At 39.5% G+C, this 23870-nt stretch overlaps 1 long non-coding RNA gene across 2 annotated transcripts in view; it reads right to left on the bottom strand.

The window, feature by feature from the left end:
- LOC134730949 (uncharacterized) overlaps positions 1-23870 on the bottom strand; it is a 94374-nt gene that overhangs the window by 12247 nt on the left and 58257 nt on the right. For both annotated transcript variants that reach the window (XR_010112888.1, XR_010112889.1), the window contains one exon: positions 7180-7235. This is a non-coding gene — a long non-coding RNA (uncharacterized LOC134730949). The remainder of the gene's footprint in view (positions 1-7179; positions 7236-23870) is intronic.

Below are 23870 nucleotides of genomic sequence, written 5' to 3'. Positions count from 1 at the left end.
GAGGACTATTTGATCCTAGGAATTTGAGACCAGTCTAGCCAACACAGCAAGATCCCATCTCTACAAAAAATTAAAATTAAACATTAGCCAGCTGTGCTGGCACCTGTAGACCCAGCTAGTTGGGAGGCTGAAGTGGAAAAATTGCTTCGGCCAGGAGAGTCTCTGTTCCAGCGAGCCCTGATCACACCACTGCACTCAGTATGGGTAACAAAGCAAGACCCTATTCCCCCATACATATTTTTAAATTTCTAGGTTTTCAATAACCTCACATTATTTTACATGTGGCTACAAATTTGATTAGTATATCCTTCAAGAAAAATGATTACTATGCCATTTTGTAATAGCTCTTTTTTTTTCTTTTTTTGAGATAGAGTCTTGCTCTGTCACCCAGGCTGGCATGCAGTGGCACAATCTCGGCTCACTGCAAGCTCCGCCTCCCAGGTTCATGCCATTCTCCTGCCTCAGCCTCCCGAGTAGCTGGGACCACAGTCGCCCGCCACCATTTCTGGCTAATTTTGTTTTTTTTTTTTTTGTATTTTTAGTAGAGATGGGGTTTCAATGTGTTAGCCAGGATGGTCTCGATCTCCTGACCTCGTGATCTACCTGCCTCGGCCTCCCAAAGCACTGGGATTACAGGTGTGAGCCACTGCGCCCAGCCTCGTAATAGCTTTTTATCCCTCTTAATGATTTTCTCCTAAAGTCAATTTTTCTAATATTACCAAGTTATCCAGTTTATGTTGTTATCATTTGTGTTACATATTTTTAAACCACTTTTCTCTGTTGTTTTGACATGTGTTTTTGTAAACGGCACACACTAGAACTTAGTTCTCAAGTATAATCTGATAATCCTGCCTTTTAACTAATAAATTTTTTCATTTTCATTTATTATAATCAGTAATAACTGATAGAGTGAGACTTGTTTTTACTATAATTTTAAAGTGTAGGTTTTGGACCAGGTGCAGTGGCTCACGCCTGTAATCCCAGTACTTTGGGAGGCCGAGGGACGCAGATCATGAGGTCAGAAGATCGAGACCATCCTGGCTAACATGGTGAAACCCGTCTCTACTAAAAATACAAAACATTAGCCAGGCATGGTGGTGGGTGCCTGTAGTCCCAGCTACTCAGGAGGCTGAGGCAGGAGAAGGGCGTGAACCCAGGAGGCGGAGCTTGCAGTGAGCTGAAATCACGCCACTGCACTCCAGCCTGGGCCACCAAAGGAGACTCTCTCTCAAAAAATTAAAAAAAAAAAAATAAAGGTAGGTTTCTTTCTATTTTCTGTCTTTCCTTTTCTCTTTCTAGTATAATTAGGGTTTTTGTTTGTTGTTACTTTGTTACTTTTTGTTATTGAAATTCAATAACTTAGATGTTACTATTCTTATTTTGGTTACACTTGATATTTTATATTGCACACTTAAATTAACCAAGTATAAAGTAAAATTATACTCGCTTTCACAAAATATAAAATCTTAGGTATTTTAATTCTTATTTCTTTCTCTTGAGTTACGACTTGTTGGGTTTTTTCTGTCCAATATTTTAATTTCGTGTTTCCAAGAACATAGAATTTTAGACATCATTACTTTTCTTCTCTTCAACGATATTTGTTTTTATTTACAAGCAAGTTTGTAAGTTTGTTTGCTTGCCATTTCCTCCTTCATCTCAGATATTCCTCCTGGGATCATTTTCCTTCTTCTTGAAGTGTGTTCCTTGTAACTTTTCACATTATCTGTTGTGGTTATATTACAATGCCTTATTCATCATAATCGCTGAAAAAGTAACTACTTAGAGCTGTTTATCTCCACACTATTCCATTGCCTCTGCCACTTATTGTTCCTCTTGAGAGTCCTCTGTGTGTTAATCTTCAGGCTTTTCTGAGTAACACATAGTTTGTTTTCATTCTCTGCTTGCTTTTAAGAATTTCTGTTTTGATGTCCTGCAGTTAACAACTACTTCCTCCCCTCCCAGGTTTCAGTGGAAACCATTTGAAGGACAGGACTTGACAACAGTCCTGGAGTAACAGGTTTTCCACCCCACCCCACTGAGACAGAATCAAACAAGAGTGGGGGCTTCACCCTGCCCAGCAATGAAATGATCAACACTCACAAACACACAGGAAGCCAGTGAAGGCCATGTGAGTAACAACTAATGAGACACTTTCAACTTTCCCAGCAAGAAAGGTAGCAATGGCAACTAGTGAGGAGCCAGAAATCCTACCCTGGCCAGAAGTTACAAGCAGTAACCCTCACTGGGTGTCAATAGAGGAACCTGGACGTCTACCCTCACCTGATGGTAGTGAGTAGCACCTGTCCTTCACATATTAAACAGTGTCAAGAGAAATAGCTAAAATAAGGAAATGAGTAAGACAATGCTATATAACATAACTTCCAAAGCGTACAAATTTCAATGAAAAAACTCATTCATCATACCAAGAACCAGGGAGTTCTCAATAGAATGTTTAAAAATGAATGGATACCAACACTGAGATGACAGATAATTGGAATTACATTTTAAAGACTTTAAATAGCCATTCTAAAAAATGAAAAATTGTGAACACAATTGAAACAAAATAAAGAAGCCTCATCAAATACAAAGTCTGAGCAAAAAAATTAGAAGATATAAAAAGGAACCAAATGGAAATTTTAGAACTGAAAAGTATAACCACAATAAAACACACACATGAACATACACACAATAGACGAGCTTAACAGCAAAATGGAGGAGACAGGAAAAAAAGTGGAAAAAATATAGAACAATAGAAATAATATTGTTCTAAATACAGAACAATAGAAATTGCCCATTGTGTAATATTGAGTGTCAACCTGATTGGATTGAAGGATGCAAAGTACTGTTCCTGGGTGTGTCTGTGGGGATGTGTTCAAAGGAGATTAACATTTGAGTCAGTGGAGTGGAAGAGGCAGACCCACCCTCTATCTGGGTGGGCACCATCTAGTCAGCTGGCAGCACAGCTAGAATAAAGCAGACAGAAGTTGGAAGAGCAGACTTGCTGAGTCTTCTGGTCATCATCTTGCTCCTTTGCTGGATGCTTCCTGCCCTTGAACATCAGACTCCAAGTTCTTCAGCTTTTGGTCTTTGGGACCCACACCAGTGATTTGCCAGGGGCTCTTGGGCCTTCGGCCACAGACTGAAGGCTGCACTGTCAGTTCCTCATTTTTGAGGTTTGGGACTCGGACTGGCTTCCAGGCTCCTCAGCTTGCAGACAGCCTATTGTGGGACTTCACCTTGTGATCGTGTCAGTCAATTCTCCTTAATAAAGTCCCTTTCATATAGACGTCTATCCTATTAGTCCTGTCGCTCTAGAGAACGCTGACTAATATGCCCATTCTGTAAAACAGAGGGAAAAAGCATACTGAATATAACCCTAGGAACTAGTAAAAATTTAAGAAAAAATTAACATTTATATTATTAGAGGTCCAGAATGAGAAGAAAAAAGTTGGTCTAAAAAAGCACTCAAATAATGACTAAAATTTTTCCCAAATGGCAAGAGACACAAAACTTAAAGATTCAAAAAACTGAATGAAACCCAAAGAAATTCACTCATTATAGTCAGAGTGAAAAATATAAAGAAAGAAAAATACCTGAAAGTGGTGACAGAGTAGTAACACCTTACCTATAGACAAAAAGTAATTCTAATTACAGTGGATTTGTTCCTGGAAATTGTAAAGACCAGAAGGAAGTATTACATTTCTCAAGTGCTAAAAAATGTCAAACCAGAATTCTGTGTCCTGTAATAATATCATTCTGAATTAAAGAAAAAAATCAAAATATTATAAGACAAAAGTATATCAAGAGAATATGTCTCTAGAAGGCCTATTTTAAAGAATAGCTAAAGGAAATCATCTGAAAAGAAACAAAATGACTAAAAAAGGAAACTTAAATCACAGGGAAATAAGAAAAAAGATGGTAATAAAAAATATAGGTAAATATAATACTTTTTTTTCTTCTCTTTATAGTTGAAGCAAAAATTATGGCATAGTTTGGTGTCATTCCAACCATATATATATGTATATAGTATAGATAAAATACTTAAGAGAATTATATAATAAATGGAGAAAGGTAAAGAAATTTAAATGAGGGTAAGGTTCCTATAAATCAGTCAAACTGGTAATATAACAGCAGTACATAATGTTAAGTTGTGTCTGTATAAAGACCTAGAGAAACCACTAAAAACCCTATACAAAGAGATACATTCGAAAGCACTACCAATATATCACAATAAAATTTGGGACCAAAATTTAACTCAAAAGAAGACAAGAAAAAAAAACAGAGAAACAGGAAATATAGAGACCAAATAGAAAACAAAAATAAAATGGCAAAATTAAGTCCTAGTATAGCAATAATTACACCTAACACAAATGGTCCAAATACACGGATTAAAAGACAGTGTTATAACACATGACCAAACTGTACGCTTCCTACAAGAAACACACTTCAAATATAATAGTTTATGAAGATTCAAAGTAAAAGAATAGAAAAATGATGTACCATGCAAGCATTAATCAAAGGAAAACAGGAGTGGCTACATTAATCAGACAGGGATACTGAAGACTGACAAAAGGGTCAATCCACCAAGAGGACATAGCAATCTTAAATGTGTATGCCCCAAACAACAAAGCTGAAAAATATATTAAGCCAATCCTAATCTAACTGAAAGAAGAAATAGACAAATCCAAATTAAAGTGAGAGTTCAACATCCTTCACTCAATTAATAAACCAACTTAAAAATAGCAATGATATAGGAAAAATCAACAACATCATCAACCAACAGGATTTAACCAATATTTGTAGAACACTCCACCCAAAAACAAAAGAATACACATTCTTTTAATGTGTCGAATGGAATATTAACCAAGATAGACCACGTATGAAACAAATTTTAAAAATAGAAATTATACAGAGTGTGTTCTCTACCCAAAAGGAAATCAAACTAGAAATTATAACAGAAAGGTTACAGAGAAGTCTCCACACATTTGAGAACTAAATATGATACATCTAAAACATTCAGAATAAAAATGGAAGGCTCAAATACATTTTTAAAAGACAGAATGAAAATTAAAAAGACATATATCAAAACGTGTACGGTAGAGCTAAAGCAGAGCTGACAGGGACATTTAAAGCATGAAATGAATACATTCAAACACAGAAAAAGCCTCAAATCAATAATATCAGCTTCTACCTCAAGAACTTAGGGAAGAAATAAGCAAATAAAGCCAAAACAATTAAAAGGAAGTAAATAACAAAGATAATAACACCCCCATGCCTCAGCCAAAGCTCAACAGGTGCAACTTCATCTAATTCACCTGTATCTTGCCCATCCCAGCTCCACTGAACCCAAATATGTCATGCTTTCATATACCAGTGAGCCCATGAGTGTGCCACTTCCTCAGCTTAGAATGCACACCCACCATTGTCTACCTGGTTAATTATTCATCAACCTACAAGATTTCAGAGCCCTCAGAAGGGTTCTTTATCACAGGCTACAGCACACTGCAGAGTAACTGATTTCTTACCTTTTTCTTCCTCTTTGACTCAAAGCCATCTGAGAACAGATATTGCCATCAAATTTATTAAACAAAAGATAAATATCAAAGCATATAAATACATTAGGGTGTGATAAGTGCTTCTGAGCAAAAGCTTCCAGATGCATTAGATACACTTAATAAATTATTATTGAAATAATTGCATTAAAGATACACTTTGCAGTCATGCAAATTGATACAACGATAATAAGGAGGAGCATCTATGAACACAAAATTATAGTTTCGCCAAAGTTTCTTCATAATCATCAGTGGATTTTTTCATACACAATTACCTTCAACCTTCATTTTCTTGTCAAATTAATGTTTAAATATTTAAATTTGAATTTTAAATTGAAATATAAGCACATTGAATCCTATTAATAATATAATTCCCACAATGAAAATATCACATATCTCCTACATACACACACAGAGCCATAAAACATTTCTAAGGAATGTATGTAAATATCGATGCTATCATTGTGTATATGACCATATGTGCGTATCACAGGCTTATATAGGAAGGCAGAGACCACAGAATATAATGGTGCACAAACTAGTTTTGAGGGCATGAGATCTGGAGTTGAACCCCATTTCTATTACTTACTATTGATAGAACCTTCCTGAGCATGATTTGCCACCTTAAAAACGTGGGCACAGTACTCAATGCCTATCTTATGATATTATGAAAACATTTTAAAGATGACACCCGTGAATTTTTTTACCAATTATTATATTGATGTCACGTGATACTACTGGAACTATATTTATTGGTAAATGAAGCTCCTTTTCAAACTTTATCCAATTTCTCTCTCACTCACACTTATTTCCAACTTGTTTTGTCATATTATGCTGTAAATTAGGTGATTAAAACTTTTTTCACTTTGAGAAATATGGTGAGTCATTTATAGAAACATTTGTAAGACTGATCACTGGGGTAGCTCATAAATGATTTCCAGCTAATACTCCTTTTGTCTGCCCATCATTCATAGACAATTTAAAATATTACTGGCCAATTTAGCATTTATTAAATAACCCAATGCCTCATCATTTACCTTGAATGAGAGTGGGGTAACCTTTTTTAATAGGAATGTTAGAAATTCCTGGACCCATGGTTCCTATTTGGCTAGCTCATGTAAAAAGCCTGGAGAAATAGTTGCTTTAAAGCATTATATTATTGTACTGTATTTTGAAAGAGCATTAAGAGGGCATTGCAGATATATCTAAGAAATGACAAATACAATGGAAAGAATATTTTTGAGAATTTTTAACACTTTAAAATCTTATCTTAGAGAAAGTAGCTAAGAAAATCATCTCTTAAACTTTTGTCATTAATAAAAAGTATTCTTACTTATTTGACCTCAGAACTGCATATTTCAACCAAATGACCGTGTTGCTTAAGGCTGCAGAGCTAAGATGCTCGGAATGTCCCTTATCAATCATCCCCAGAACTGTCAAATAAATTTATACTGTAGAATCACTATCATCAGCTTTGAAATCTGAGAGAAGAACACAGCTTGAGTTTTCAGATTGCAGGTTAAAACTCTGGGAAAAGTCTTTTCATTTATAAGCTAATCTTTGAAATTCAATTCAAGTTAAATTCATATTTGCCGTTGCACATGAGTATACTGAATGTTTTAGTTACCTTTCCTGGTCTGCCACCAGCAAGCTAGAGAAGACCTCTGTTTTGCGGGTCGGGATCTGAAAAAAAAAAAAATATATATATATAATATAAAAACGTATATATATAAATATTTATTATATAATATATAATACATATAAATAATACATATATATATTTCCTATTTTGTGGACCCTGCAAATGTCTGAACCCTCTAAGCTCTGAACGATTACTCCTATAAATACTCTTCAGTGAGAAAATATACCTTTTATATAAAATGATACTTTTCTTTATTACACAAAACTTACTCGTCTTTGCAAAACTGTAATCTAAAATAAGCACCAAAAATGGAAAGAAAGCATTCCTCCTGTTTCTGCGCAGTATCTGTGCCTTAGTATACACTTTATCGTTTCTCTAGAGGAAGACACACAGTGTTGCATTTATCTGCTCTATTTAATTAATATATTGTGAACCAGCAAATACGTTCTTAGTGATGATTTGGGGGAAGTTCTGGGATAGAGAGTTTTTTGACTAAGTTCACATGGAGCTAATGGGTCCTCATTCATGTCGTTATTCTGATTCTATTTATGCTGTCCTTGAATACTATACTAGGATCCTTGGCCTGTGTTTTCCTCCAGAAGAAAGTCAAGGCAGAACAGCCTGTCTTCTGACACCGAATAAATTCTCTGAAGCTTCTGCCTTTCTGACACCAAGGTCCTTATGCCGTAGATGCCCCTTGACTCCCTGTATTCCCATCATTCTGCATTATCTTGAGGTCTTGCTTTCATTTCTCTTGTAAGTTTTGCTTCTAACTTTGCAACGTGCATCTTACACTCCCCGTGTCCGCAAACTGCCCAGCCCTCCTTTCCTCATTGCAGCTGATGATGGGACACGGCTGTTCCCACAGAAATGCTCCATCTTCCCATCGCTGACAGACAAGCACAGCATCTTTCTATTCTGGGGTAGGATGAAGCTCCCTTCCTGTCACTAACCGTAAATACCCCACCCCACCTCCTCTCCCTGCCCAGTGACTTCTCTTCCTGTTTTCCCTCTCTCCTTCCCTGATCTGTCATCCATTAAACTGTCCCACCTAGCCCACAAACAGCTCACTCTTCCCCAGCTTCAAATAACAGCCCTCACTGATCCCCAAGTGTGTTCAGAGATATTCATCCAATCCTCCTGCTACAAGCTCCATGACTCAGCCTCCCGACACTGTGCCCAGCACAGAGAGCCCAGGTATGGACAGATCCCAGCACGGACAGCCCCCAGCATGGACAGCCGCCAGCATAAACAAACCCCATCATGGACAGACAGCGGCACAGGCAGCCCCCAGCATGGACAGCCCCCAGCAAAAACAGACCCCATCACAGGCAGATCCCAGCATAGGCAGCCCCCAGCATAGACAGCCGCCAGCATAATCAAACCCCATCATGGACAGACAGCGGCATAGGCAGCCCCCAGCATGGACAGACCCTGGACATGGACAGCCCCCACCATGGACAGACTCCATCGTGGACAGCCCCCAGCAGAAACAGACCCTATCATGGACAGACCCCAGCATGGACAGACCCTGGACATGGACAGCCCCCACCATGGACAGACTCCATCGTGGACAGCCCCCAGCATAAACAGACCCTATCATGGACAGACCCCAGCATGGACAGACCCTGGACATGGACAGCCCCCAGCATGGAGAGCAAGTCTGAAATCTATAGGGCAGATTGGCAGGCTAGAAATATAGGCAAAAAATTGATCATGCAATCTTTTAGGCAGATTGTGTTCTTTGGGAAACCCCAGTCTTTGGTTTTCAATTAATTGGAGAAAACCTACCCGTGTCATGGGGGACAATCTGCATTACCCAAATTCTCCTGACTCGAAGCCAAGTCCCTTTCACATGGTAACTTCACAGCACATCCAGACGACTGTGTGACAGAACCACAGGCGCCACCGCCTGGCCAGGCTGAGGTAGAATCAGCCATTCCGCTTCTGAAAGGAGCCGCGTCCGCTCCCACAGAAGGTGATTCTTCCTGAGCTCTCCCCTTAGAAGGTGCAGGATTGTATTTGTCACGCCATATGGTCCCTAACCCCAATGAGGTCTCCCGTGTCTTCAAAGTTGGCACTTGTTAAATGAAACATGCTCCAACTCATTTTGAAGCAAGGTAGGGTCCTTATTTAAATTTGATTTATGTCTACATTAGACAGATTTTCAGGGGGACATCACACCGGGAGCATGACTCTGTTTCTGTGTATCTACTAGATGTGTGTCCGCTAGAATAATCATTACAGTATCGTTCTTCCAGGAGATATAAGGGAAGGAAAATAAAAGGATAAATCACATGCTTAGATAAAAGAATGGGAGGTGACTTGGTTTTAGGGGAGCATTTTGGACTTTAAATCTCTGCAGACAAGCCAGCTTCCAGCAGAGGTTCTGAAACTCACTTTCTGCATGGTGAAATCACATAATTTACTCATATCTCAGAATCCCCTAGCATAGAAAATAGCTTGCTTTCTTTTCTTGCCAAACTCCCAAGAATACACAGAAAAATCCTCTAACAACTTCAAAGCTTCTTGAACAAGATGGAAACGGATAAACAATGAAACTTTAAGCCCTTTTGGAAATTCAAATCCAAATTGTTGATTGACATCAAACTCAGAGAGAAACAAACTAGGTTCTGACTGTGAAGCGGCTTATTTTATACATTCTCGTCTGGCATAAAGAAATTATATTCTGACCTGGCTTCATATTGCCTATCAGTAAAATACATAAAACAACCTCCACTTAATCATGTTTAGGAAGGAATAGGATTTAGTTCCTTTGAAATTATATATTTGATTTTTTAAAATTTATGTATCTTCATTTGCACATTTGAATAGATTCTGTTCACAGTTATATTTTTATAGGTTTGTTATTTTGTGGTAAGGAGGGGATTATAGCTGTCTTCCCTAAAAAAAAGTATCCATTTTACACTATATGTGAAGGGAATGGGATGTATTTGATAGTTCTAGTTTATGTTATTAAAATAAATCGTTGCTTACCATCTGAGATTTCAAATTCACACTTTCAGTTCATATTTATAATTTAGGAAATCTGTTTGCAGCATAATTCACTGCCCTATAAAGGCGTGCCTTTTGCTAATGAACTGGTAACTCCGTCTTCCTCAAAAACATATGTTTAAAAATTAATATTTAATTTTCAATTTAGAAAATGTGTAAAGACAAAAAGGAAATTTAAAAAACAGCACGAGAGATTTAGTAGTAAACATTTTTGCCTAAAATTTCTCACCAATGGTCTCCTCTGAAAAGATTAATGCCATCTTATTAAAGACATTGAAAATACCTCAAAGATAGGATTACACTTTTTAAATGGCTGTTTAATATTCATCTAATCTCATCGTAAAATTTGGGGGAAGTTCTGGGATAGAGTTTATTGAGTAAGTTCACATGGAGCTAATGGGTCCTCAATCATGTCATTATTCTGATTCTATTTATGCTGTCCTTGAATACTATACTAGGATACTTGGCCAGTTTAAACTTCATGAACATTTCACATCATTGAACATTTACATATGAAAAACGTGCAGCCACTGCACCTCAGCCTGGGCGACAGAAGGAGATTCCATCTCAAAAAAAAATAAATAGGAGGGAGGAGCCAAGATGGCCAAATAGGAACAGCTCCAGTCTACAGCTCCCAGCCTGAGCGAAGCAGAAGACGGGTGATTGCTGCATTTCCATCTGAGGTACCAGGTTCATCTCACTAGGGAGTGCCAGACAGTGGGCGCAGGCCAGTGGGTGCGCACACGCACCGTGCGCGAGCCGAAGCAGGGCGAGGCATTGCCTCACTCAGGAAGTGCAAGGGGTCAGGGAGTTCCCTTTCCTAATCAAAGAAAGGGGTGACGGACAGCACCTGGAAAATCAGGTCACTCCCACCCGAATACTGCGCTTTTACGAGAGGCTTAAAAAAAGGCGCACCACGAGATTATATTCTGCACCTGGGTCAGAGGTTCCTACCCCACTGAGTCTTGATGATTGCTAGCACAGCAGTCTGAGATCAAACTGCAAGGTGGCAGCCAGGCTGGGGGAGGGGCGCCCGCCATTGCCCAGGCTTGCTTAGGTAAACAAAGCAGCCTGGAAGCTCGAACTGGGTGGAGCCCACCACAGCTCAAGGAGGCCTGCCTACCTCTGTAGGCTCCACTTCTGGGGGCAGGGCACAGACAAACAAAAAGACAGCAGTAACCTCTGCAGACTTAAATGTCCCTGTCTGACAGCTTTGAAGAGAGCAGGGGTTCTCCCAGTACGCAGCTGGAGATCTGAGAAGGGGCAGACTGCCTCCTCAAGTGGGTCCCTGACCCCTGACCCCCGAGCTGCCTAACTGGGAGGCACCCTCCAGCAGGGGCACACTGACACCTCACACTGCAGGGTACTCCAAAAGACCTGCAGCTGAGGGTCCTGTCTGTTAGAAGGAAAACTAACAAACAGGACATCCACACCAAAAACCCATCTGTACATCACCATCATCAAAGACAAAAAGTAGATAAAACCACAAAGATGGGGAAAAAACAGAACAGAAAAACTGGAAACTCTAAAAAGCAGAGTGCCTCTCCTCCTCCAAAGGAACGCAGCTCCTCACCAGCAACAGAAGAAAGCTGGATGGAGAACCACTTTGATGAGCTGAGAGAAGAAAGCCTCAGATGATCAAATTACTCTGAGCTATGGGAGGACATTCAAACCAAAGGCAAAGAAGTTGAAAACTTTGAAAAAAATTTAGAAGAATGTATAACTAGAATAACCAATACAGAGAAGTGCTTAAAGGAGCTGATGGAGCTGAAAACCAAGGCTCGAGAACTATGTGAAGAATGCAGAAGCCTCAGGAGCAGATGCGATCAACTGGAAGAAAGGGTATCAGCAATGGAAGATGAAATGAATGAAATGAAACAAGAAGGGAAGTTTGGAGAAAAAAGAATAAAAAGAAATGAGCAAAGCCTCCAAGAAATATGGGACTATGTGAAAAGACCAAATCTACGTCTGATTGGTGTACCTGAAAGTGATGGGGAGAATAGAACCAAGTTGGAAAACACTCTGCAGGATATTATCCAGGAGAATTTCCCCAATCTAGAAAGGCAGGCCAACGTTCACATTCAGGAAATACAGAGAATACCACAAAGATACTCCTCGAGAAGAACAACTCCAAGACACGTAATTGTCAGATTCACCAAAGTTGAAATGAAGGAAAAAATGTTAAGGGCAGCCAGAGAGAAAGGTCAGGCTACCCACAAAGGGAAGCCCATCAGACTAACAGTGGATCTCTCGGCAGAAACTCTACAAGGCAGAAGAGAGTGGGGACCAATATTCAACATTCTTAAACAAAAGAATTTTCAACCCAGAATTTCATATCCAGCCAAACTAAGCTTCATAAGTGAAGGAGAAATAAAATACTTTACAGACAAGCAAATGCTGAGAGATTTTGTCACTACCAGGCCTGCCCTAAAAGAGCTCCTCAAGGAAGCGCTAAAGATGGAAAGGAACAACCAGTACCGGCTGCTGCAAAATCATGCCAAAATGTAAAGACCATCGAGATTAGGAAGAAACTGCATCAACTAACGAGCAAAATAACCAGCTAACATCATCATGACAGGATCAAATTCACACATAACAATATTAACTTTAAATGTAAATGGACTAAATTCTCCAATTAAAAGGCACAGACTGGCAAATTGGATAAAGAGTCAAGACCCATCAGTGTGCTGTATTCAGGAAACCCATCTCACATGCAGAGACACACATAGGCTCAAAATAAAGGGATGCAGGAAGATCTACCAAGGAAATGGAAAACAAAAAAGGCAGGGGTTGCAATCCTAGTCTCTGATAAAACAGACTTTAAACCAACAAAGATCAAAAGAGACAAAGAAGGCCATTACATGATGGTAAAGGGATCAATTCAACAAGAGCTAACTATCCTAAATATATATGCACCCAATACAGGAGCACCCAGATTCATAAAGCAAGTCCTGAGTGACCTACAAAGAGACTTAGACTCCCACACATTAATAATGGGAGACTTTAACACCCCACTGTCAATATTAGACAGATCAACGAGACAGAAAGTCAACAAGGATACCCAGGAATTGAACTCAGCTCTGCACCAAGCAGACCTAATAGACATCTACAGAACTCTCCACCCCAAATCAACAGAATATACATTTTTTTCAGCACCACACCACACCTATTCCAAAATTGACCACATACTTGGAAGTAAAGCTCTCCTCAGCAAATGTAGAAGAACAGACATTATAACAAACTATCTCTCAGACCACAGTGCAATCAAACTAGAACTCAGCATTAAGAATCTCACTCAAAACCGCTCAGCTACATGGAAACTGAACAACCTGCTCCTGAATGACTACTGGGTACATAACTAAATGAAGGCAGAAATAAAGATGTTCTTTGAAACCAACGAGAACAAAGACACAACATACCAGAATCTCTGGGACGCATTCAAAGCAGTGTGTAGAGGGAAATTTATAGCACTAAATGCCCACAAGAGAAAGCAGGAAAGATCCAAAATTGACACCCTAACATCACAATTAAAAGAACTAGAAAAGCAAGAGCAAACACATTCAAAAGCTAGCAGAAGGCAAGAAATAACTAAAATCCGAGCAGAACTGAAGGAAACAGAGACACAGAAAACCCTTCAAAAAATTAATGAATCCAGGAGCTGGTTTTTCGAAAGGATCAACAAAATTGATAGACTGCTAGCAAGACTAATAAAGAAACAAAGAGAGAAGAATCAAATAGATGCAATGATAAATGGGATATCACCCATTTATAAAATCGTAAAGGGGATATCACCACCGCTCCCACAGAAATACAAACTACCATCAGAGAATACTACAAACACCTCTATGCAAATAAACTAGAAAATCTAGAAGAAATGGATACATTCCTTGACACATACACTCTCCCAAGACTAAACCAGGAAGAAGTTGAATCTCTTAATAGACCAATAACAGGATCTGAAATTGTGGCAATAATCAATACCTTACCAACCAAAAAGAGTCCAGGACCAGATGGATTCACAGCCGAATTCTACCAGAGGTACAAGGAGGAACTGGTACCATTCCTTCTGAAACGATTCCAATCAATAGGAAAAGAGGGAATCCTCCCTAACTCATTTCATGAGGCTAGCATCATTCTGATACCAAAGCCGGGCAGAGACACAACCAAAAAAGAGAATTTTAGACCAATATCCTTGATGCATATTGATGCAAAAATCCTCAATAAAATACTGGCAAACCGAATCCAGCAGCACATCAAAAAGCTTATCCACCATGATCAAGTGGGCTTCATCCCTGGGATGCAAGGCTGGTTCAATATACACAAATCAATAAATGTAATCCAGCATATAAACAGAGCCAAAGACAAAAACCACATGATTATCTCAATAGATGCAGAAAAGTCCTTTGACAAAATTCAACAACGCTTCATGCTAAAAACTCTCAATAAATTAGGTATTGATGGGACATATTTCAAAATAATAAGAGCTATCTATGACAAACCCACAGCCAGTATCATACTGAATGGGCAAAAACTGGAAGCATTCCCTTTGAAAACTGGCACAAGACAGGGATGCCCTCTCTCACCACTCCTGTTCAACATAGTGTTGGAAGTTCTGGCCAGGGCAATTAGGCAGGAGAAGGAAATAAAGGGTATTCAGTTAGGAAAAGAGGAAGTCAAATTGTCCCTGTTTGCAGATGACATGATTGTATATCTAGAAAACCCCATTGTCTCAGCCCAAAATCTCCTTAAGCTGATAAGCAACTTCAGCAAAGTCTCAGGATACAAAATCAATGTGCAAAAATCACAAGCATTCCTATACACCAACAACAGACAAACACAGAGCCAGATCATGAGTGAACTCCCATTCACAATTGCTTCAAAGAGAAGAAAATACCTAGGAATCCAACTTACAAGGGATGTGAAGGACCTCTTCAAGGAGAACTACAAACCACTGCTCAAGGAAATAAAAGAGGATACAAACAAATGGAAGAACATTCCATGCTCATGGGTAGGAAGAATCAATATCGTGAAAATGGCCATACTGCCCAAGGTAATTTACAGATTCAATGCCATCCCCATCAAGCTACCAATGCCTTTCTTCACAGAATTGGAAAAAACTACTTTAAAGTTCATATGGAACCAAAAAAGAGCCCACATCACCAAGTCAATCCTAAGCCAAAAGAACAAAGCTGGAGGCATCACACTATCTGACTTCAAACTATACTACAAAACTACAGTAACCAAAACAGCATGGTACTTGTACCAAAACAGAGATATAGATCAATGGAACAGAACAGAGCCCTCAGAAATAACACAACATATCTACAATTATCTCATCTTTGACAAACCTGAGAAAAACAAGCAATGGGGAAAGGATTCCCTATTTAATAAATGGTGCTGGGAAAACTGGCTAGCCATATGTAGAAAGCTGAAACTGGATCCCTTCCTTACACCTTATACAAAAATCAATTCAAGATGGATTAAAGACTTAAACATTAGACCTAAAACCATAAAAACCCTAGAAGAAAACCTAGGCATTACCATTCAGGACATAGGCATGGGCAAGGACTTCATGCCTAAAACACCAAAAGCAATGGCAACAAAAGCCAAAATTGACAAATGGGATCTAATTAAACTACAGAGCTTCTGCACAGCAAAAGAAACTACCATCAGAGTGAACAGGCAACCTACAAAATGGGAGAAAATTTTTGCAACCTACTCATCTGACAAAGGGCTAATATCCAGAATCTACAATGAACTCAAACAAATTTACAAGAAAAAAACAAACAACCCCATCAAAAAGAGGGCGAAGGACATGAACAGACACTTCTCAAAAGAAGACATTTATGCAGCCAAAAACCCATGAAAAAATGCTCACCATCACTGGCCATCAGAGAAATGCAAATCAAAACCACCATGAGATACCATCTCACACCAGTTAGAATGGCGATCATTCCAAAGTCAGGAAAAAACATGTGCTGGAGAGGATGTGGAGAAATAGGAACACTTTTACACTCTTGGTGGGACTGTAAACTAGTTCAACCATTGTGGAAGTCAGTGTGGTGATTCCTCAGGGATCTAGAACTAGAAATACCATTTCACCCAGCCATCCTATTACTGGGTATATACCCAAAGGACTATAAATCATGGTGCTATAAAGACACGTGCACACGTATGTTTATTGCGGCATTATTCACAACAGCAAAGACTTGGAACCAACCCAGATGTCAAACAATGATAGACTGGATTAAGAAAATGTGGCACATAGACAACATGGAATACTATGCAGCCATAAAAAATGATGAGTTCATGTCCTTTGTAGGGACATGGATGAAATTGGAAATCATCATTCTCAGTAAACTATTGCAAGAACAAAAAACCAAACACCACATATTCTCACTCATAGGTGGGAATTGAACAATGAGATCACGTGGACACAGGAAGGGGAACATCACACTCTGGGGACTGTTGTGGGGTGGGGGGAGGGGGGAGGGATAGCATTGGGAGATATACCTAATGCCAGATGACGAGTTACTGGGTGCAGCACACCAGCATGGCACATGTATACATATGTAACTAACTTGCACAGTGTGCAAATGTACCCTAAAACTTAAAGTATTATTTAAAAAAATTAAATTAATAAAAATAAAATAAAAAAAAAGAAAAACGTGAGTCATTTTGAACATGTGATTTTTTAATACCAAGCATCTTCATGTTTTTCTCGCATGTGAGAGAAGAAAGAATATTTATTACTATGTGATAGGATCTATTATTATTTAAAATCAAAGTTCCTTAAGGTTGTAGTGTTAAATATTGCAACAGGAACTGCTTAAAGTCATTTTCTTAAAATCAGCTGAGAATCCACCACACCAGCGTCAGAGGCTCACAGAGGCTCCGCCCCCTCATGACAGCAGCCTCACGCCCTGTTCCTCTGGGTTCCAGGGCAAGCGCAGGACCAGGAGAGCCAATCAGATACCTCAGCCCCATCACTCTCTCCATGGTTTCCACTCACAGTTCACCGTTTATAACGAGTCACAAGGCCACACCTAAAGTCAAGGAAGTAGGAATGATGATGGTCTATGGAGACAGAGGAGAACTGGGTGTGGTGAATCTCAGTCTCGCCGACCCCAGCCCAACCTCGTAGCATAGCAGAGCACAGCAGCGCAGTGGTGAACAGCACGCACCCTGCAGGCAGATGGTGAGGGTTGGAAGGTGGATGCCTGCAGTTACTTCCCTATAATACCGGGGCAAGTTGTTGACGCGCTCCAGACCTCACAGTCCTTGCCTGTAAAGCTACGTACAGAACAATATCTGTCTCTGGGATTCTGCTAAGAGCTGAGTTAACAGATGTTAAGCACTGAAACAGTGCGTGGGACCCATGAACACTCAGTAATCACTCCCAATACTGTGATGTGAGTCCAGCAAAGACCCAGCTGTGCCCTACCAAGACCATATTTACTTCAAGCACAATAAATAGAAAAGCCCATACCTCGTTTAGAGCTTACTCCATCACTTTATGGTAAAGAGCTCACTCTAAGTTTCATTCTGGGTTCAGCATCAAATATAAGATGTTAAAAGGCAACAGGCACAGTCGTCTTGGGTTCCTCTCCTAAGGAAGAGTTATCCCCTAAGGAAAGGTATCCCCCAGGTTCCCAGGTGTCTGCAAGAGGTTGGATCACAGAAGAAGCAGTTTTGCAGAACCAAGTGTATTCTTAGAAGAAAGAAGATTTTGCCCCAAATATTCCAAATTTTTGCACTGAAGAAATTAAGAAAAAAATTAGGTTATGCTACCAAGCAAAAGAGCTCTTTTCTTTTTCTTGCGATTTTATCCATGTTTTAATAAATAAAGGACAAGCATTTTGCTACCACTCCAAGCAAACACCAAGAAAGTGAAGGCCTTCCACACCTCCCCAGTCCCGCACACCTCCCCAGTCCCCCACACCTCCCCAGTCCCCCACACCTCCCCAGTCCCCCACACTCCAACCTCATTCTCTAGGAGCCACCCGAAGAAGATTAGCATCAGCACACGGCACGGTTAGTAAATGTGTGTGCTGTTCAATTATCCACATTTATGGATCAATGCATTCAAATATGACATTTATTTTAATGCATCTCGTTTTTTAAAAACGGTATTGCTATTCTTCCATACTACATATGGCAATTTTTGTCTTTCAAAACTTCTATACTTTGGTGTAGCAGAATACATCTAGAAAAACATAGTAGAAGATTATTTGGATGTAAAAGGACATAACTATAACAATTTTATTACTTTTGTAAAAAAAAGGACTGGATGTTTTTGTGTAAGTATTATATCATTATTATTTAAGTAATATTATCAAATAAAATATTGCAACAGGAACTGCTTAAAGTCATTTTGTTCAAATCACTTGAGATCCCTCCGCCAAGTAACTTTTATGATCTGCCTTAAGTCATTTTAATATTTCAAAAATACCTTAATATATAAACATAAACAAAATGTTATTTAAAATAATCGTTTATAGTTTCATAACTGAGCAGTATCACTTTAATATAAAGTGATTTTAATAGAAAGCCTGCCAAAAGAGCTTATTAATATCTATATTTTTCTGAACTAAAGTCTAAATATAATTTTAATAATTTTTATAAGTCTTCTTTAATAAATAGTGATGTCTTCTTTTCTCTGTAGGTGGTCTTCCCATTGCAACTTGCATTTATTTGTTTATTTATTTTATTTATTTATTTTGAGACGGAGTCTCACTCTGTAGCCCAGGCTGGAGTGCAGTGGTGCTACCTCGGCTCACTGCAACCTCCACCTCCCAGGTTCAAGCAATTCTCCCGCCTCAGCCTCCCAAGTAGCTGGGATTACGGACACCTACCACCATGTCCAGCTAATTTTTGTATTTTTAGTAGAGACGGGGTTTCACCATGTTGGCCAGGCTTGTCTCAAGCCCCTGACCTCAGGTGATCCATCCGCCTCAGCCTCCCAAAGTCCTGGGATTACAGGCATGAGCCACCACGCCCGGCCACATAGATGCCTTTTTAAGGCTGAATCCTGTTCTGTTGCACATAGATGCCACAGTATGTGGATCTCTTCATCCATTGATGGACACCTGGGTTGCTTCCACCCTCTGGCTGTTATGAATGGTGTTGCTATGAACGTGGATATAAAGTATCTCTTTAAGACACTGATTGAATTCTTTTAGGTACACACTCAGAATTGAGACTGGCAGGTTTTATGGTAGTTCTATCTTTAGTTTTTTTGAGGAACCACCAGACTGTTTTCTGCAACCGCTGCCCCGTTAACTTGTTTGTGGTCATCACTATACAATCTATATACATATAAAATAATAACATTGTACACCACGGCTCTCTGGTGGTCACTCACACAGGTGCACAGGGCAGAAAGCCTCCAGCCGCCCAGCTGAGGTTGAACAAGGCTCCACACGGTGAGACGCGTGTCCTTTTCACAGTGGATGTAGTGCCCTGCTTTTGCATGTGTGAGTGTGTATGTTGGTGATTTCACTGTTTAAATGGCCCCCAATCAATACTGAAGTGCTGACGGCTGCTTCTAAGTACATGGAGGCTGTTATGTGCTTTATGGAAAAGACATTTGCTCGAGCAGGCAGGAGTTATAGTGATGATGGCCATGAGTTCAAAGAGGAGTCAACAATAGATATTAAATCAGCTGTCTTTAAACAGAAATACACATTCAACAGCAACTTCCATTTCCTCCTCCAGCCTTTGGAAGCCACCATTCTATTCTCTGCATCCACAAATCTGAGTATTTCAGATATCTCAATTAGGAAAACTCACACGGTATTTTTCTTCTATGACTGGCCATTTCACTTAGCATCATGTCCTCCGGGTTCTCTTCAAAGTCTCACTTATGCAAGATGAAAAAGTTCTAGACATCTTCTGCACAATATTTGGCTTTTACTTAATGATACTGTACTGCACACTTAAAAATTTGTTAAAAGGATATATCTTCTATTATCTGTTCTGACTACAATAAAAATAATAAAATAATAATTATAATAAATAGAGTGCTGGTTGCCAATAAACAGGAAGTAAAACATAAACACATTAAACAAGCTTGTGTATTGATCAGTAGAAGAATACATTGAGATAAAAGCTCAGAGGAATCTAACCTAGTATTTCCCTCAGGAGCAATGGTTTGGTGTTTGCTAATCCAGGGTTTGTAGTGAGTCTGTAGAATATATTTCCCACAAATCATGAGAATACACATAAAATTAACTTATAAAAGTCAAAAGCCTTTGTATACCAAACTATACTGAGCCAGAGAACACAAAGGTAGAAAAAAATAGCACAAAGATCAAATACAAAGAAATAAACTGCACCAAAAACACGTAAACCGATAGCAGAAAAACTTACAACAATCCCAAAAAGCACAAGAGTCTTGAAGCCCTGAGCCTGAACCAACCCAAAGCCATCCATGCTGGCACCCTGAGCTCCAACCTCAACCTCCACAAAATAAATGTCTGCTGTTGACAAGTCACCCCGTGTGTAATACTTTGTCAGAGCGGCCTGAACAGACTAAGAAAAGGCTGATGAAGAGAGGACTCTGCACAAAGGCTGAGCTCTGCTCAGTGGATTTGCTTCTCCAAGAAGGATACGTCAGCAATTCTGAACCCGCTTTGTGTCTATGCCAGGAATAGAACAAATAAGTAAACATATTGTGGATAATGACAGTCCAGTTCTCACTGTCAGAAAAGGAAGTTACAAATAAGGAAGGAGGCTTGCTGAAATGATTCCTCTAGTGTCGGATTAAAATTGGAAGTGTCGGTATTGACTCATTCTCTAATACATGGATATAGATACAGACATAGATACACATAGAAATAAATACGGAAGTGTGTGTATGCGTACAGGTTAATAATATGCATGCATTTATTTCCACAACTGTCCACTGAGCAGCCTAGAAATGATGATACCTCAGTAGCAATGAGCACACCTATGTAAAATTCATGATTTATAAAAGCCATTCTCTAATAAAAGGGATCAGGTCTGCTTGGAGAAGTGGCTGACTCCACGACCTGAGTCTGGAAATAATGTGTGGTGCTGCAAAGTAAGGCTATACCCACCCCCCTGAAAAACGGGGGAAAAAAAGAAAGGCTGGGAGAATGTTAGAAGGAACACTGGAGTCACTCCAAAGCCAGAGGGGCCCCCGGTCACCAAAGCTGGATCAATTGGAAATCAATAATGATAGTATTGCATCATAACCCACAGAATAAGATAAATACCCACAAGTCCATACCTAAATAGTTAATGGAATAAATGTACATAATTGAGTAGAAGGGGTGGCACTTCCTTATAAAACAATGCCAAGTAGCAGGTGTAGAGGAAGGAGGAAAGAATGAACGGACCACAGCCAATCATCACATCAACACAGCAACCAGGGCAAGGCCCACCATGGGTGCCACTCCCTGCAGCGAAGCTGACTTTATCTCCAGCTGCCTCAACAGAGAGAACAGAGGAAGTAAGAGAAAGGTGATATTCAAATTAGAAAGTGCTCAGGATGTCCAAGAGTTGATGAAAGACACTGATGTTTGCATGCTTGTTGACTGGCATTTCCATGCCCCGTCTCTCTCTTTCCACTGCCCTGCTCCTATCTCATCCCAAATGAGAGGACTTCTGCAAACCTGAAGTCTTGGACTAAGGCACAGTTGTCCGCAACTGTTGCTCTATATTATTTTTAACCCCACAAGGTTGGCAGTAATATTTCTATGCAGCGTTTACTATAGAGATGTGTGTGTACATATAATAAACATTATTCAGATGTGTGTGTCTGTACGCATACACACATCCATATAATAAATGGAATTATTTAACCCCACAAGGTTGGCAGTAATATCTCTATGCAGTGTTTAGTATACCCAAAATGCTCTATTTTTGTTGCCTTTAAAACTTCTTTTGTAGATCCCTTTTTCCATATAAGTACATCATTTAGAAGATTATGTCTTTAAGTGAGCATTTGTGGTCATTCTATTTATCTAAAATGTCTTTATTCTTGAGATGTAGAATTACTTTTTTTTTTTATTGCTTGATTGACACTTACATTTCCTCAGCCTTTATTGTTGTGAGGAACTGGGCTGCAGAGCAGGAGGTGAGTGGGGGCATCCTCTGTATTTTCAGCCCCTCCCCATCGCTCACATGACCTCCTGAGCTCCTCCTCCTGTCCGATCAGCGGCAGCCTTAGATTCTCATGGGAGTGCGAACCCTATGGTAAACTGCACATGTGAGGGATCTAGGTTATGTGCTCCTTACAAGGATCTAATGCCTGATGATCTGTCGCTGTCTCCCACCACCCCCAGATGAGACCATCTAGTTGCAGGAAAACAAACTCAGGGCTCCCACTGATTCTATGCAAAATGGTGAGTTGTGTAATTATTTCGTTATATATTGCAAAGTAATAAGAATAGAAATAATGTGCACAATAAATGTAATGTGCTTGAATCACCCCTAAACCACCCCCCTGCACACCAGGTTCATGGAAAATTGTCTTCCACTAAACCGGTCCCTAGTGCCAAAAAGGTTGGGGACTTCTGAGTTAAAGAAATACAAAAAAATCCAGGACTTGAGAGGATTTCAGGGAAAGACTGGAATGCCTGGGAGAGCCCGGTTCCTGTTAAAGCCAGTACGTTAAAGTGTTTTGCTGTGCAGGAGCTTTTTAGTTTGATGTAGTTCCACTTGTTTGTTTTCGTTTTTGTTACCTGTGCTTTTGGCGTCTTCTCTAAGAAACCATTGCCAAGACCAATGCCAAGAAGCTTTCCCTTTTCTTCAAGAAGATTTGTGGTCTCAGATCTCATACTTAAGCCTTTATCCATTTCCAGCGGATTTTTGTGTATGACGCAAGATAAGAGTCCAGTTTTTTTCTTCTGCATGTGGACATCCAGTTCCTGTCACACTGTTTGTTGAAGAGACTTTCTTTTCTACACTGTGTGTTCTTGGTGCCCTTGTCAAAGATTAATGGTCAGCATACACCTGAGTTTGTTTCTAGACTCTATTCTATTCCGTTGGTCTGTGCATCTGTTTTTATGCCAGTGCCACCCTGTTTTGAATATTGTAGCTTCGTGATATGGTTTGAAATCAGGAAATGTGATGGCTCCAGCTTTATTCTTCTTTCTCAAAATTGCTTTGGCTATATAGGGTCTTCTGTGGTTCCATGCAAATTTTAGAATATGTTTTCTATTTTTGTAAAGAATGGCATTGGAATTTGTGATGGGCGTTTTAATTAACTTGTTTGTGGTAATCACTACAGAGTGTATATGCATATCAAATCATCACATTGTACACCTTAAAAATATTCAATGTTAATTTGACAATTCAATATTTTGAAATAAAAAAAAATTTAAAAGGAAGTAGCTTAAAGGAAATTCCAGAGATGCAGATGAGGATACTTTGAGAGTCATGATGATGGTCCACATGGTGGAATGGCAGGACCTAAGCAGATGAGTCAGTGAGTGAGATGGAAGCAAAAGAGGTTGATGGGAGAGCTTATAAACCTTGCAGGATATGGGAACAACACACACAAAAAAAGTTGCTAGCATTTGCAAATACCCAAGCCTTGTATATTTCTTACTTCGGGCCAGGTGCTGTTCTAAGTGTTTTCATACATTTTCCCATTTAATCCTGCAAATGACCCCTTGAGCAAAAGCCAGCCA

Source organism: Pan paniscus, chromosome 7, assembly GCF_029289425.2.
Source record: "Pan paniscus chromosome 7, NHGRI_mPanPan1-v2.0_pri, whole genome shotgun sequence".
In the NCBI taxonomy this organism is placed as follows: Eukaryota; Metazoa; Chordata; class Mammalia; order Primates; family Hominidae; genus Pan; species Pan paniscus.
The sequence above is the reverse complement of the archived record's forward strand: the minus strand, read 5'-3'. Positions and strand labels throughout refer to the sequence as shown.